Source organism: Bos taurus, chromosome 15, assembly GCF_002263795.3.
Source record: "Bos taurus isolate L1 Dominette 01449 registration number 42190680 breed Hereford chromosome 15, ARS-UCD2.0, whole genome shotgun sequence".
Lineage (NCBI taxonomy): Eukaryota > Metazoa > Chordata > Mammalia > Artiodactyla > Bovidae > Bos > Bos taurus.
In genome coordinates, this window is record NC_037342.1 from 49,946,471 (window position 1) to 49,960,674 (window position 14,204).

General features: G+C 37.7%; 1 long non-coding RNA gene and 1 pseudogene across 1 annotated transcript in view; one reads left to right on the top strand and one right to left on the bottom strand.

Moving 5' to 3' along the window:
- On the bottom strand, nucleotides 345-1,269 carry OR52J3HP (olfactory receptor family 52 subfamily J member 3H, pseudogene; annotated as a pseudogene).
- LOC132342337 (uncharacterized) overlaps nucleotides 4,932-14,204 on the top strand; it is a 62,220-nt gene continuing 52,947 nt past the window's right edge. Inside the window, exon 1 of the long non-coding RNA XR_009490674.1 lies at nucleotides 4,932-5,018. This is a non-coding gene — a long non-coding RNA (uncharacterized lncRNA). The remainder of the gene's footprint in view (nucleotides 5,019-14,204) is intronic.

Sequence of the window (14,204 nt, forward strand, 5' to 3'; positions counted from 1 at the left end):
GTACCACATTTCTCTAATTAAAGAGCTAAAAACACACCATTTATACATTCTTTGCCTAGAAAAGAAGTAGTTTCATGCTATCAAGAACAAAGTACAATGACATACAAATAGAGACCACAACAGCTTCCTTTCAAGTTAGCCTATTAACCTTTGAACTGAAGCTCCAATAAAAGTTTCCGCAAGTCCTAGAAACCCATTAGTCAGCAGTTAGGAATAAATCAACTAGTGTTGCAATCTGGCAGCAATAGATCAGGACCAGGAGATATTTGTTAAAGCAAGAATACGCATATCTTCCTTGAGAGATCAAAATCCTTAATAAAACAATATGGTAAGTGTCTTATTTTTTAAATAAAGGCACGGAGCACAGGCTGCCATATCTGTTTGGTCTTTATACCATAAATGATGGGGTTGAGTGAGGGTGGGATAATCAAATAGAGGTTGGCAACAGAATATGAATATAGAGGTATTTTGTGTCCAAATCGGTGGGTAAGGAAGGAGAAGACTGAAGGGATACAGAAAATACAGATGACCCCAATATGGGACCCACATGTGCTTAGGGCTTTTAGTCGTGCATCTTGGATGGGAGACAGAAGAACAGCCCTGAGAATATAAACATAGGAGATGCCAATAAGGACTAGGTTTAGGAAAAAGAAGGAAACAACAAAAAGTCCATAGATATCATTAATTCGGATATTTCCACAGGACAGTTTTGCAATTCCCATGTGTTCACAGTAGGAATGAGGTATTATATAAGCCTGGCAAAATGGTAGGCGATAGACGAGATAGATCATGGGAAGTGTAAGCAGAACTGGACGAATTACAATGCAATGCTGATGCCCATGAGCACCCGGGATGTCAAAATGGTCGTGTAGTGGAGTGGAGCACAGATCGCCACATAGCGGTCAAAGGCCATCGCCAGCAAGACTTCAGCTTCCATGCCAGTAAAAGCATGGATCAGGAACATCTGGGCCCCACAAGCTCCAAAACTAATCTCGTGAGCATCAAACCAGAAGATACCCAGCATACGGGGTACTGAGGTTGTTGAAAGGGCCAAATCAATTGTTGAAAGGATGGCCAGGAAGTAGAACATGGGCTCCTGGAGGGTCTCCTCTGTCTTGATGACCAGCAAAATTGTGACATTTCCCAGTAAAGCCACAAGGTAAACAGAGCAGAAAGGCAGGGAGATCCAGCCATGGACCTCTTCCAGACCTGGATTCCAATGAGGAAAAATGTGGTTGGGTGAAAAATGCTACTATTGTGATAAAACATCCCTCCAAGTCACAGAGTAGAAGAAGTTGTCACTCCTAGAGGGAGAAAAAAAGAAATTTCAGTAAGAACTGGTTATGAAAATGATTAGCTTAGTGTTTCAATATATTGTGAAATGAAAACTTTTGCTTTGGAGGATCTATTAATTTTTTCATATTCTAAATCAAGTCATACTCGTTTGGTCCAGTCTCAAAATAGGTAATCCTTATAAACACTTAATCCTGTTTTTTTTTTTTTTTAATCATCTAAGGTTTATCATCAAGCCCTGGGCAGAATAGAAAACATAAATCATAGCATGAAGTATGGAATCATTTAATATTCTCTATATCTTTTTTGAAATCCCTACTGAAAGGGGACACATGAAAAGCCAAGGATACACATATGAGAATGCAGACATAACCCAAAAAGAGAGAGGCAGATGAGAAAGTAGTCATAGGCATGAATGCACACAACACTTCCATAATTAGAAAAGGCAGAATTTCTCTAAAGATTTATTTATCATTTTGACATACAGAAAATTCCAAGATCAAACAGTTTTCTGTAAAATGACAGAAGCAAAATATCAGAGATATATATTATTATAAGAAAAAAAAAAATACAGACATTCTGAGATACCTGGCCAAGAGCAGACTCAGGTGGATACATACCTCTGTACTTGAAAGATCCCTGAAAGAAAGATAATAATAAAAAGATAATAAACTTCTGTAGATTTTCATTGATGTCTCTATTTTCTCAGTCATTTCATTTAATAGTGTTCATTTTCGATTGTTATGAATATATTGGTTTCTAGTTGTATGTGACAAATTCTGCATTCACTGTTCACTCTACATCAGCTCCTCTGAGAAAACCTGATAATTTTATCACTGCTTCAGAACTGGCATGTACTCTATTCACTCCTTCTGCCTGGCTAAAACATTGGAAGTGTGGGTAGAGTACAGCCTAAAAGGCTTCAGTCGTTATGGTCTGTGGAAGGTATTTTGAGGCATCACAAAAGTCTGGAAAACAAAATCTAATAGAAGAGAGAATTGCTTTTCATCATTGTCTAAAGGAAATAGGAGCACTTTTGCAATGCCTTAAAAATGATTAAAGCATCAGGAGAAACCCTGTAAACTCAAATAATGAAGCTAAGACACTTTCTCTGGGTTCCCAACTTGAGGCAGAGTTCTTTAAGTTAGGATAAAGTAGCATAGACCCTGTTTTTAACCTTAGTATAACTCCATATTTCCATGGAAATATATCAGGTGAATGAATAAAATAAATGTTGTATACATTCTGAAGTTGGTGTGTGTCTTTGTGAGAGAAAGAAAAAAGATGGAGAGATAGAGAAACGCTGATTTTGCAATGCTCCTTTATGTGTGTGTTGTGTGTGTGTGTTTTAAAAGAAACTTCCAGTAATTGCCAGTGGCCCCTGTCAGGGTCAGGTGAAGAGCAAAACTTCTAGATATTGTGATGCCTACTTTAGGGTTTATCTCTATAAATAAATGCTCAATAACATGCCACTGTTCACCTCAGACTTTATCCTGCTTCATAAATGCATTTCATTCGATCCCTATAACCTATTCCAGATGCAGAAATTTTACTTTATCAACCAACTAAATAACCAGTCTTGTAAGTTGATCTTTTAAATATTTTTAAAGATACCCAATCTCTATTTAAAAGTTGCAAGATTTCCCACCTGAAATGGATTACTGCATCAAGCATATCATATAAAGTAGTAGTTCTCAACCACGTTGGATGGGTCATGCCTCTTTCCTTTGAGTTCAGTACACACTTAAATAAAAAAGAAAATTCATGCGTGATGCTTCATTTTTCCTTAGAAAGAGGACACATGATAAATATCAAACAGTAAAACTTTATGTATGTTTTTTCATACAGTCTAGAGAGAGAAGTTTTATATAAGGATGTAGCTGCTTAAGGTTTTGGAAAAAAATGAGTTAATTCAGCTTTCTCTTATAAATAGGGCTCTGAGATTAACTCCTCTGAGATTGCTGACAAAACCCTCAGACTATGATTTAGAAAAAGAGAAACCCAAGAGAAAGTAACATGGTTAGGGATTTATAGAAAGTTATGAATGTGGGACAAAAAACAGAATATTATCATTTGTATATGCCATAGAAAGAAGTATTCTCTCTAGGGAATATACATGTTCCTCTAGGGAAGATTCTGTTGTCGAATTCTATGGGTTGCTGTTTTCTAGACAAAATGGCACCTAATTCATATTAAGTTCAAGCATAATATGCTAGCATTGAAGACTCCATTTTCAGCCTTAGCTCTCCCTGTCTCCCTTCACTGACCAGGTATCTTAGTTCATTGAATGCTTAGTTTTAGGGGTCTTTGGACCCACTATCCTCTGTCCCATGATTGTCCCTTTTTACAGTTGTTCATATATATGTCACAGAGGCCATAGAGACAAATGGTCAAAGTGGCCAACCCTGGGATTGATCTGACTCAGTTCAAACACTGGACTCCCATGTATGGCTATATACCATGAGTGATTTATTAATTATCTCTATGTCTCAGTTTCCTCACTGGAAAATTAGGGATGATAATTGGATCAAGAGCATAAGGGCATTTTAAAGATAAATTAGTACTAGATATCAGGCACTTGGTATAATTCCTGGCATATGCTCACAGCACCACCTTTGTAAACACTGGACCTACGTAAACTATACTGAGAAATCTCTTATGCCACCAGTCTGTAACATTTGGTGAAAGTTCTAATTTATTGTAACATTTATCCATTAGTGCTGAGTCAAATGTACATATAGTTCTTATTCTGATGGAATGTATTTGAGTGCAAAAATTGAATCTCTTTAGATTTAAGCAGATATCTTAGATAATACTTAAAAAAGCAGCATGATCAGGTTTAAGATATAAAGAATAGACTATGAAGAATTTTTTTTAAGTTAAATGTGTCTTTTAACTCTTGTCTTTCAGTTATATCATACAAATCTTAAAGTTAAATCTCTGGAAATATAAAACTTCATACATGATATGAAGTGCAAACATATATATGTATCTGCATGTGCATACTTAAGTATATATATATATGTCTACATATATATATATATCTAAGTCACTTTCATATACATAACTTAACTTATACGCAGGGTACATTATGTGAAATGCTGGGCTGGAAGAAGCACAAGCTGGAATCAAGATTGCCGGGAGAAATATCAATAACCTCAGATATGCAGATGACACCACCTGTATGGCAGAAAGAGGAACTAAAAAGCCTCTTGATGAAGGTGAAAGAGGAGAGTGAAAAAGTTGGCTTAAAACTCAGCATTCAGAAAACTAAGATCATGGCATCCCGTCCCATCACTTCATGGGAAATAGATGGGAAAACAGTGGAAACAGTGTCAGACTTTATTTTTTTGGGCTCCAAAATCACTGCAGATGGTGATTGCAGCCATGAAATTAAAAGACGCTTACTCCTGGAAGAAAAGTTATGACCAACATAAATACATATTCAAAAGCAGAGACATTATTTGCCAACAAATGTCCATCTAGTCAAGGCTATGGACCTCTTCCAGATCTGGGATTCCAATGAGGAAAAATGTGATTGGATGAAAAGTGCTCCCATTGTGATATGTCATCATGTCACTTGTTGAAGAAAGTGAATCTGGTTCTGTGGCTCCTGTCGACAGAAAAAGTGAGAGAGGGGGAGAGAGAGAGATCAGAGGGAGAATGATCTGTTTCATCAATTCTAGCTCAGTGTGTCAGCACAGAGTTTATGTCATGTTTACTAGGTAAGTAGGCCTGTTACTGAATCACATGTATGGAGTCATTCCCCCTAGCATTTAATATACCAGGTCAGAGTCATATTCAGTTTTTATTCTCCCTGCTGATTGAGCTCTAATTCCAAATGTGAAGGCTTACAGCAAGCTCAGTGCAGAGTGCCAATAATTAGACCATGCCATTCACTGTGAAAGAGAATTGGATGTGATTCTATTTGGGGAAATCCACTCTGGTAAGTGACTCTATAAAAATCAAGACTACACAAGAGAACAAGTTAATGCATTACAGAGGCATTCAAAAATGCCTTCAAGGGGTCCATAATGAAAATAATTATAGATATAGGTGTATAGGAGCTTGTACAATTCAAGCCTGAATTCTTCTGATTCCCCATTATTCACATAGAGACGTACATGGGAAAATTCTGACCCAAGCCCAGTAGCCTCTCACAGACTCCAAATCAGATCATAAAAGACACAGCTACATGTTCTCAGACAAATTACTGACTCCTTGAGATGCCTGGCCAGGAGCAGAGGCAACCATTGTTCATGAGTTACAGACTGCACAGAGTATCAGTTGGAGAAGGGGAGTGTTTTCTAGTGTCATTTACACTCTTCTCTGTCCATAGCTTATCAGGTACTCTCAGAACAGCTGTTAATTTTACTTGAGTTAATTTTACCATTGCTGTTGAGCCAACACTTGCTTGGTACTCTCCTACCAGTTCAAGTACACTGGAACTAGATAGAAAAAATCTGAAAGCCTAAAAAGAATCATTTTGGTACTAGAGGAGGTATTTTGGTAGTTTCTGGGATATCTGAGTCTCAACAGAGAACCTCAGCAGGTGAACTAAAGGTGTGAGAAAGATACTAGAGAAATGCTTTCAAAATACAGCAGAATGTTTGAACATCTTGTCATGTGTTGTTGGATCTGTACATCTCCTTAGAGAAATGTCTATTTAGGACTTCTGGCATTTTATTTGGATTTTTTGTTTTAATATTGAGCTACAAGAATTGTTTACATATTTGGAGATTAAATTCTATGTCAGTGCTCATTACAAAATTTTCTCCATTCTCATGCTGTCTTTTGCTTTGTTTGTGGTTTCCCTTTGGTGCAAAAGCTTTTCATTTAATAGGTACCATTGTTTATTTTTGTTTTTATTGTTAACTCTAGAAGATAGGTAAAAAAGATCTTGCTGTGATTTATCACAAGAGTGTTCTGATGTTTTCCTCTAAGAGTTTTTTAGTGCCCAGCCTTACATTTAAATATTGAATCCATTTTGACTTTTTTGTATATGGGTTCAGTTCAGTTCAGTCGCTCAGTCAATCTGACCTTTGCAACCCCATGAATCGAGCACGCCAGGGCCTCCCCTGTCATCACCAACTCCCAAAGTTTACCCAAACTTACGTTCATCAAGTCGGTGATACATCCAGCCATCTCATCCTGTCATTCCCTTCTCCTCCTGCCCAACCATCCCAGCATCAGGGTCTTTCCAAATGAGTCAACTCTTCACATGAGGTGGCCAAATATTGGGAGTTAGGGGTCTCTAATTTCTTTTTTTACATTGCTGCCCAATTTCTCAACACCACTTATTGAGAGACTATCTTTTCTCCACTGTGTATTCTTGCCTCCTTTGTTATAGGTTAGGTACCAGAGTGTGTGGGTTTATCTCTGGGCTTTCTGGCCTGCTCCATCGATCTATATTCTGTTTTGTCAGTACATACTGTCCTGACTGAGAAATGCAAATCAAAACTACAATAAAATATCAACTCACACTGGTCAGAATGGGCCCCGTCAAAAAAGTTACAAAAATAATGCTTAACAGGGTGTGGAAAAAAGAGAACCTTCTAAACTGTTAAAGGTGGAAGGAAATCCAAAAAAGAGGGGATATGTGTAAACCATGCTCATTCACTTTGCTGTACATAGGAACTGACACAGCAGTGTAAAACAACTACACTTAAAAAAATAAAGCTACAGAATGAATCAAACCACTCAAAATACTCAAAATGAGGTAAAGACAGTTCCCGGGGTTGTGTTACAGCAGTTGTAATTCAAATAAGGCATAGGATCCTTTCTTTTGTCCTTGTCATTGTTTAACTTTATTACATTTTTTTTGAACATAACTCAGATGTTTTTATTTGATCTAACATTCCTTCTTGAGTGTCATTACAACAAACAAATCATACCATATGATAATATTCTTTATTCTATAAACATTGGATTTATTGGCAGAGAATATTTTTGTTGGGTTGTGTAAGGGTAGGTAGGAAAGAGTGAAAGAATGGAAAAAGAGAACAGTTTGATGTCTTTTTAATTTTAATTCACAAATTTCTAACACATTTATGACTGAGAAAATATGACGCTAGGACTTTGATTAATGAAAACTCATGTAAGACTTCTAAGTCCTGATCCAGGGCTGAACACATTAGAAAACATACCATGGTGAAAAAACAAACTTCCTTTTTGTGAATTAGTCTAACAGAGAGAGAACTATTGCTGCGAGTGCACTGACTCTTGTTGTGATCTGAAATACATAGCAAACTGGGCAATTAAATGCTACGTCCAGTAGAAAAGTTATGGCCATGGCCAAGTCCAAGGCTATAGAGTCCTGTTGCTTATTTGTAGCAACTCTAGAGTCCACCTTCAACAGTGGATCACCACTAGCTCAATCCTTCCTACTGCAGATAAATTATCTTATATGTAGTGGGATGACAAGATGATATTCATGCCTTGGTCTTCTGAGCATTTAAAGAAGAGACTGAAAGTGAAAGTGAGTCACTCCAGTCATGTCCGACTCTTTGTGACCCCATGGACTGTACAACTCCGACCAGGCCTCCTCTATCCGATAGAATTTTCCTAAGGCAAGAGTACTGAGGTTGGGTTGCCATTTCCTTCTCCAAAGAATAAGCTTATCACCATTTAAAAACATACTATTTTTTCCTACCTAGTGCAGTCTGGCAACATGATCCATTCTCAGCCTGTTCTGCCCGTGTGTCTCTCCATTTACTAGAGAGATTATTCACCAGAAATCAGCAGCTGATTCACCTTTTCATGTGTGCAGGGGTCTTATCACAGCATCAAGCGGCACAGTACTTACCCTCACTCTGAAAAGGGCATGGAGGCACATTTATATTAGAAGGTTGAGTATTCAAGAGACATTTCTAAGAAAAGACCGCAACTTTGCACAGAGCTCTGGGACTGAGTACGCAGGGACGGCTCACAACTTCAAGATTCTACTCTAAGGCCCAAAACTCCAAAGGATATAAAAGCAGACTGAAGTGTATGTAAATAGAAGTTAAAAAGTGGAGATAAAACAGTTAAGTTCAATCTATACTTGATATATGTGAAAAGATATATATTATTGTATCTTCATGTGAATATATGGCCCAATTCTACGTGTTACCGACATTCTACACAGAGAATAACTAATTTAAATTTAAAATGTTTAAAAAATATGAAAAGGTTTTTTTTTTTTGCTTTTGCTTTAAGATTTACTCTTTCTCTTCACTGATTGTTTTTTCCAACCTCAATACTGAGAGAGTCAATTCTAGGCAGGTTGGTAGGTCTGGGATACCCAGTAAAGAGATAGAGGTCTGGAGTTCTCAAGAAGGAGAAAAGGGTAAACTTCTTTTATTTTTTATTTTTCCTCTCTCTCTCTCTCTGTAAGCCCAGAGCTATTGATTATACAACAAAACAACTCATCTTGCTTAAGGATATGTTTTTCCCTTAAGTTCAGTTAAGTTCAATTTAGTCACTCAGTCGTGTCCGACTCTTTTGCGACCCCATAAATCACAGGCACTCCGGGCCTCCCTGTCCATCACCAACTCCCGGAGTTCATTCAGACTCACGTCATCGAGTCAGTGATGCCATCTAGCCATCTCATCCTCTGTCATCCCCTCTCCTCCTGCCCCCAATCCTTCCCAGCATCAGAGTCTTTCCAATGAGTCAACTCTTCACATGAGGTGGCCAAAGTACTGGAGTTTTCAGATTTTAGCACCACTCCTTCAAAGAAATCCCAGGGCTGATCTCCTTCCGAATGGACTGGGTTTGGATCTCCTTGCAGTCCAAGGGACTCAGAGTCCTTCTCCAACACCACAGTCCAAAAGCATCAATGTAATCATTGGTAGCAGAATTTAAGAGAAAAACATATCCTGAGCAGGATGAGTTGTTTTGTTATGTAATCAACTAACTCTGGCTTAGAGAAAAAAATATGTTGTCCTTTCTCGCTCCTTGAAAGCTCCAGACTCCTCCTTCTCCTCTCCTCCTCCTTGCACTGAACATAGTCTTATTAAAAAAAAAATTAAAATCTTAGTTCACAATACATTAAAAATTAACTTTAAGTGAGTCAAATGTATTAGTGGAAAGAGATAAAGCTGGTAAAATTCTTATAATAAAAAATAGAGTAAAATTTTAATGATCTCAGATTTGGCAGAGTATTATTAGGACACCAGAAGCATGAGCTACAAAAGTAAAAAAAATAAATAAACATCATCAAAATTAACTAATTTATGCTTCAAAGGATATCACCAAGAAATGAAATTATAACACCAAAATTGGGAGGACATATCTATAATCATCTATATGATAAAGCCTTATGTCTAAAATATCTAAAATAATAGAAAGACACACACAAAAAAGCAGTTAAAAATAACTGAGATCTGAATAGACATTTCTTAAAGAGAATACACAAATAGCCAATACGAATATGAACAAATGCTTGTCATTAGTGAAATGATAGAGCCACAATGAAATATCATTTCATACTCACTAAAACAGTTAGAATTAAAAAATGAAAGAAGTGTTGTTGAGGAGGTGGAGAAACTAGAAGCCTATACACTACTGTGAGAATGTAAAATTTGAAAGCTGTTTTGGAAAAACATGGCAAAATTCTTTAAGCAGTTAAGCTTAGAGTTCCTGTATAATCCAAGAATTCCATTCTAAAATAAATATCTAAACGAAGGGAAAATGTATCCACACAAAATATATATAAGAATATACATACCAGCATTATATGTAATCAGTTCAGGTCAGTTGTTCAGTCGTGTCCAACTCCCTGTGACCCCATGGAAACAATCACCAATCCCCGGAGCCCACTCAAACTCTTGTCCATCGAGTCAGTGATGCCATCCAACCATCTCATCCTCTGTCATCCCCTTCAGTCTTTCCCAGCTTACAGGTCTTTTCAAATGAATCAGCTCTTTGCATCAGGTGGCCAAAGTATTGGAGTTTCAGTTTAACATCAGTCCTTCCAATGAAGATTCAGGACTGATTTCCTTAGTACGGACTGGTTGGATTTCCTTGCAGTCCACGGGGCTCTCAAGAGTCTTCAACACAGTTCAAAAGCATCAACTCTTTAGCACTCAGCATTATTTATAGTCCAACTCTCACATCCATACATGACTTCTGGAAAAACCATAGTCTTCACTAGATGGACCTTTGTTGGCAAATTGCATTCATAAGTTCAGTTCAGTTCAGTTGCTCAGGTCATGTCCGACTCTTTGCAACCCCATGAATTGCAGCACGCCAGGCCTCCCTGTCCATCATCAACTCCTGGAGTTCACCCAAACTCATGGTCCATCGAGTCAGTGATGCCATCCAGCCATCTCATCCTCTGTCGTCCCCTACTCCTCCTGCCCCCAATCCCTCCCAGCATCAGAGTCTTTTCCAATGAGTCAACTCTTCACATCAAGTGGCCAAAGTATTGGACTTTCAGGTTTAACATCAGTCCTTCCAAAGAACACCCAGGACTAATGTCCTTTAGAAGGGACTGGTTGGACCTCCTTGCAGTCCAAGGGACTCTCAAGAGTCTTTTCCAACACCACAGTTCAAAGGCATCAATTCTTCGGTACTCATCTTTCTTCACAGTCCAACTTTCACATCCATACATGACCACAGGAAAAACCATAGCCTTGACTAGACAGACCTTTGTTGGCAAAGTAATGTCTCTGCTTTTTAATATGGTATCCAGGCTGGTCATAACTTTCCTTCCAAGGAGTAAGCATCTTTTAATTTCATGGCTGCAATCACCATATGCAGTATTGTGGAGCCCCCCAAAATAAAGTCTGACACTGTTTCCACTGTTTCCCCATCTATTTCCCATGAAGTGATGGGACCAGATGCCATGATCTTCGTTTTCTGAATGTTGAGCTTTAAGCCAACTTTTTCACTCTCCTCTTTCACCTTCATCAAGAGGCTTTTTAGTTCCTCTTCACTTTCTGCCATAAGAGTGGTGTCACCTGCATATCTGAGGTTATTGATATTTCTCCCGGCAATCTTGATTCCAGCTTGTGCTTCCTCCAGCCCAGCATTTCTCATGATGTCCTCTGCATGTAAGTTAAACAAGCAGGGTGACAATATACAGCTTTGACGTACTCCTTTTCCTATTTGGAACAAGTCTGTTGTTCCATGTCCAGTTCTAACTGTTGCTTCCTGAACTGCATATAGGTTTCTCAAGAGGCAGGTCAGGTGGTCTGGTATTCCTATCTCTTCCAGAATTTTCCACAGCTTATTGTGATCCACACAGTCAAAGGCTTTGGCATAGTCAATAAAGCAGAAATAGATGTTTTTCTGGAACTCTCTTGCTTTTTTCATGATCCAGCGGATGTTGGCAATTTGATCTCTGGTTCCTCTGCCTTTTCTAAAACCAGCTTGAACATCTGGAAGTTCACAGTTCATCTATTGCTGCCTGGCTTGGAGAATTTTGAGCATTACTTTACTAGTGTGTGAGATGAGTGCAATTGTGCCATAGTTTGAGCATTCTTTGGTATTGCCTTTCTTTGGGATTGTAATGAAAACTGACCTTTTCCAGTCCTGTGGCCACTGCTGAGTTTTCCACATTTGCTGGCATATTGAGTGCAGCACTTTCACAGCATCATCTTACAGGATTTGAAATAGCTCTACTGGAATTCCATCACTTCCACTAGCTTTGTTTGTAGTTATGCTTTCTAAGGCCCACCTGACTTCACATTCCATGATGTCTGACTCTAGGTGAGTGATCACACCGTTGTGATTATCTTGGTCGTGAAGATCCTTTTTGTACAGTTCTTCTGTGTATTCTTGCCACCTCCTCTTAATATCTTCAACAGAATGGGAAAGACTAAAGATGGGCTCGATACAGAACAGAATTACATTCATAGGAAAATCCAAAATAGGGACATTTGTTAGACCAGAAAGTAGACTAGTGGTTCCTTGGGACATATTCTTTTTCAGATTAATTTTCATTGCAGGTTATTTTAAAGTATTAAAGAGTTCCTGTGCTATACACTGGGGCTTCCCAGGTACCACTAGTGGTAAAGGCCCTGCCTGCCAATGCAGAAGATTTATAAGAGGCATGGTTTCAATCCCTGAATTGCGAAGATCCCCTGGAGAAGGGCACGGCAATCCATTCCAGTTTTCTTGCCTGGAGAATCCTGTGGATAGAGCAGCCTAGCAGGTTACAGTCCATCGAGTCACATAGAGTTGAACACGACTGAAGCAAGTAGTCCTTATTGGTTATGTTTTATATATAGTAGCATTTATCTATTAATCCCAGATTTCTAATTTATCCCTCCACCTTGCTTTCCCCTTTGGTAACCCTAAGTTTTTTTCTGTATCTATGAGTCTATTTCTGTTTTGTAAATAAGTTCCTTTGTATCATTTTTTTTCTAAATTCCATATACAAGTGATATCATATGATGCTTGTCTCTTTCTGTCTGATTTACTTCACTTAATATGATAATCACAGTCTCTAGGTACATCCATGTTGCTACACATGGCATGATTTCATTCTTTTTTATGACTTAGTGTATATTCCATTGTATGTATATATATATATACATATATGTGTGTGTGTGTGTATATATATATATATATACATATATATGTCACACATCTTCTTTATCCATTCTTCTGTCTATGGACATTTAAGTTGCTTTTATGTCATGGCTATTGTAAATAGTACTGCTATGAACACTGAGATGCATGAATCTTCTTGAATTAGTTTTCACCTTTTCCAGATATATGCCCAAGATTGAGATTGCTGGATCATCTGGTAACTCTATTTTTAGTTTTTTAAAAAACCTCCATACTAAAGACATACATTTTTTAAAGTAAAGAAGTGGAGAAAGATATGCAATCCTATTGTTAATCCAAAGAAAATGGGATAAGCTATATTAATTTCAGAAAATGAGAACAAGTATCAGGGATATTACATTTTGATAAAATAATTTCAAAGATAATAAATCTTAATATCTATGCACCGGACAACAAAGCACTAAATTCTGAGGTAAAACTGATAGAATGACAAGGAGAAATAGAGAAATCCACTATGATATTTGGAGACTTTAAGATATTTTTTTCAATAACTAATAGGTTAAAAACAAGCAGAAAATGGATGGAAATTTGGGTCTCAGAAGTATCTATACCACTCAGTGAAGAAAGGCCTTCCTGGTTCCTACACACAGAACCTATGGTTTCTGGATTATTTGAGAGCTAACCAAATCAGTTCAATTAATTTGGCTCAAGTTTTCTTTCTTTTATGTTTATGAAAGTGTGCTATATTCGTTCAGTTATAATTTTCTTTTAATAGAAGTCTTTTCTGATGGTAATGCTTTTTTTTCTCCCTTGAACAAAGACTTTTAAAATACTTTAAAATATTTTTTCTTTTATTTATTTATTTTTACTTTACAATATTGTATTGGTTTGCCAAACATCAACATGCATCCACCATGGGTTTTTATATTAAGGTCAATTTTGTGGGAAATAGTGTTGATCTAGACTATAGAGTCTATATTATACTTGAAGTGAAAGTCGCTCAGTTGTGTCTGATTCTTTGCGACCCCATGGACTTAGCCCATGGAATTATCCAGGCCAGAGTACTAGAGTGGGTAGCCTTTCCCTTCTCCAGAGGATCTTCCCGACCCAGAGATCAAACCCTGGTTTCCCACATTGCAGGCAGATTCTTTACCAGCTGAGCCACAAGGGAAGCGCAAGAATACTAGAGTGGGTAGCCTATCCCTTCTCCAGTGGATCTTCCCAACCCAGGAATTGAACCAGGGTCTTCTGCATTGCACGTGGATTCTTACCCAACTGAGCTATGAGGCAAGCCCCTATATTATACTTGAAGTCATCTTGAAATCCAAATCCTTTTCATAAATTAAGGACTTCACAAGTTATAACTAATAACTTCACTAGAATGTTGTCTCGATGACCCTTTTAGTCTCATA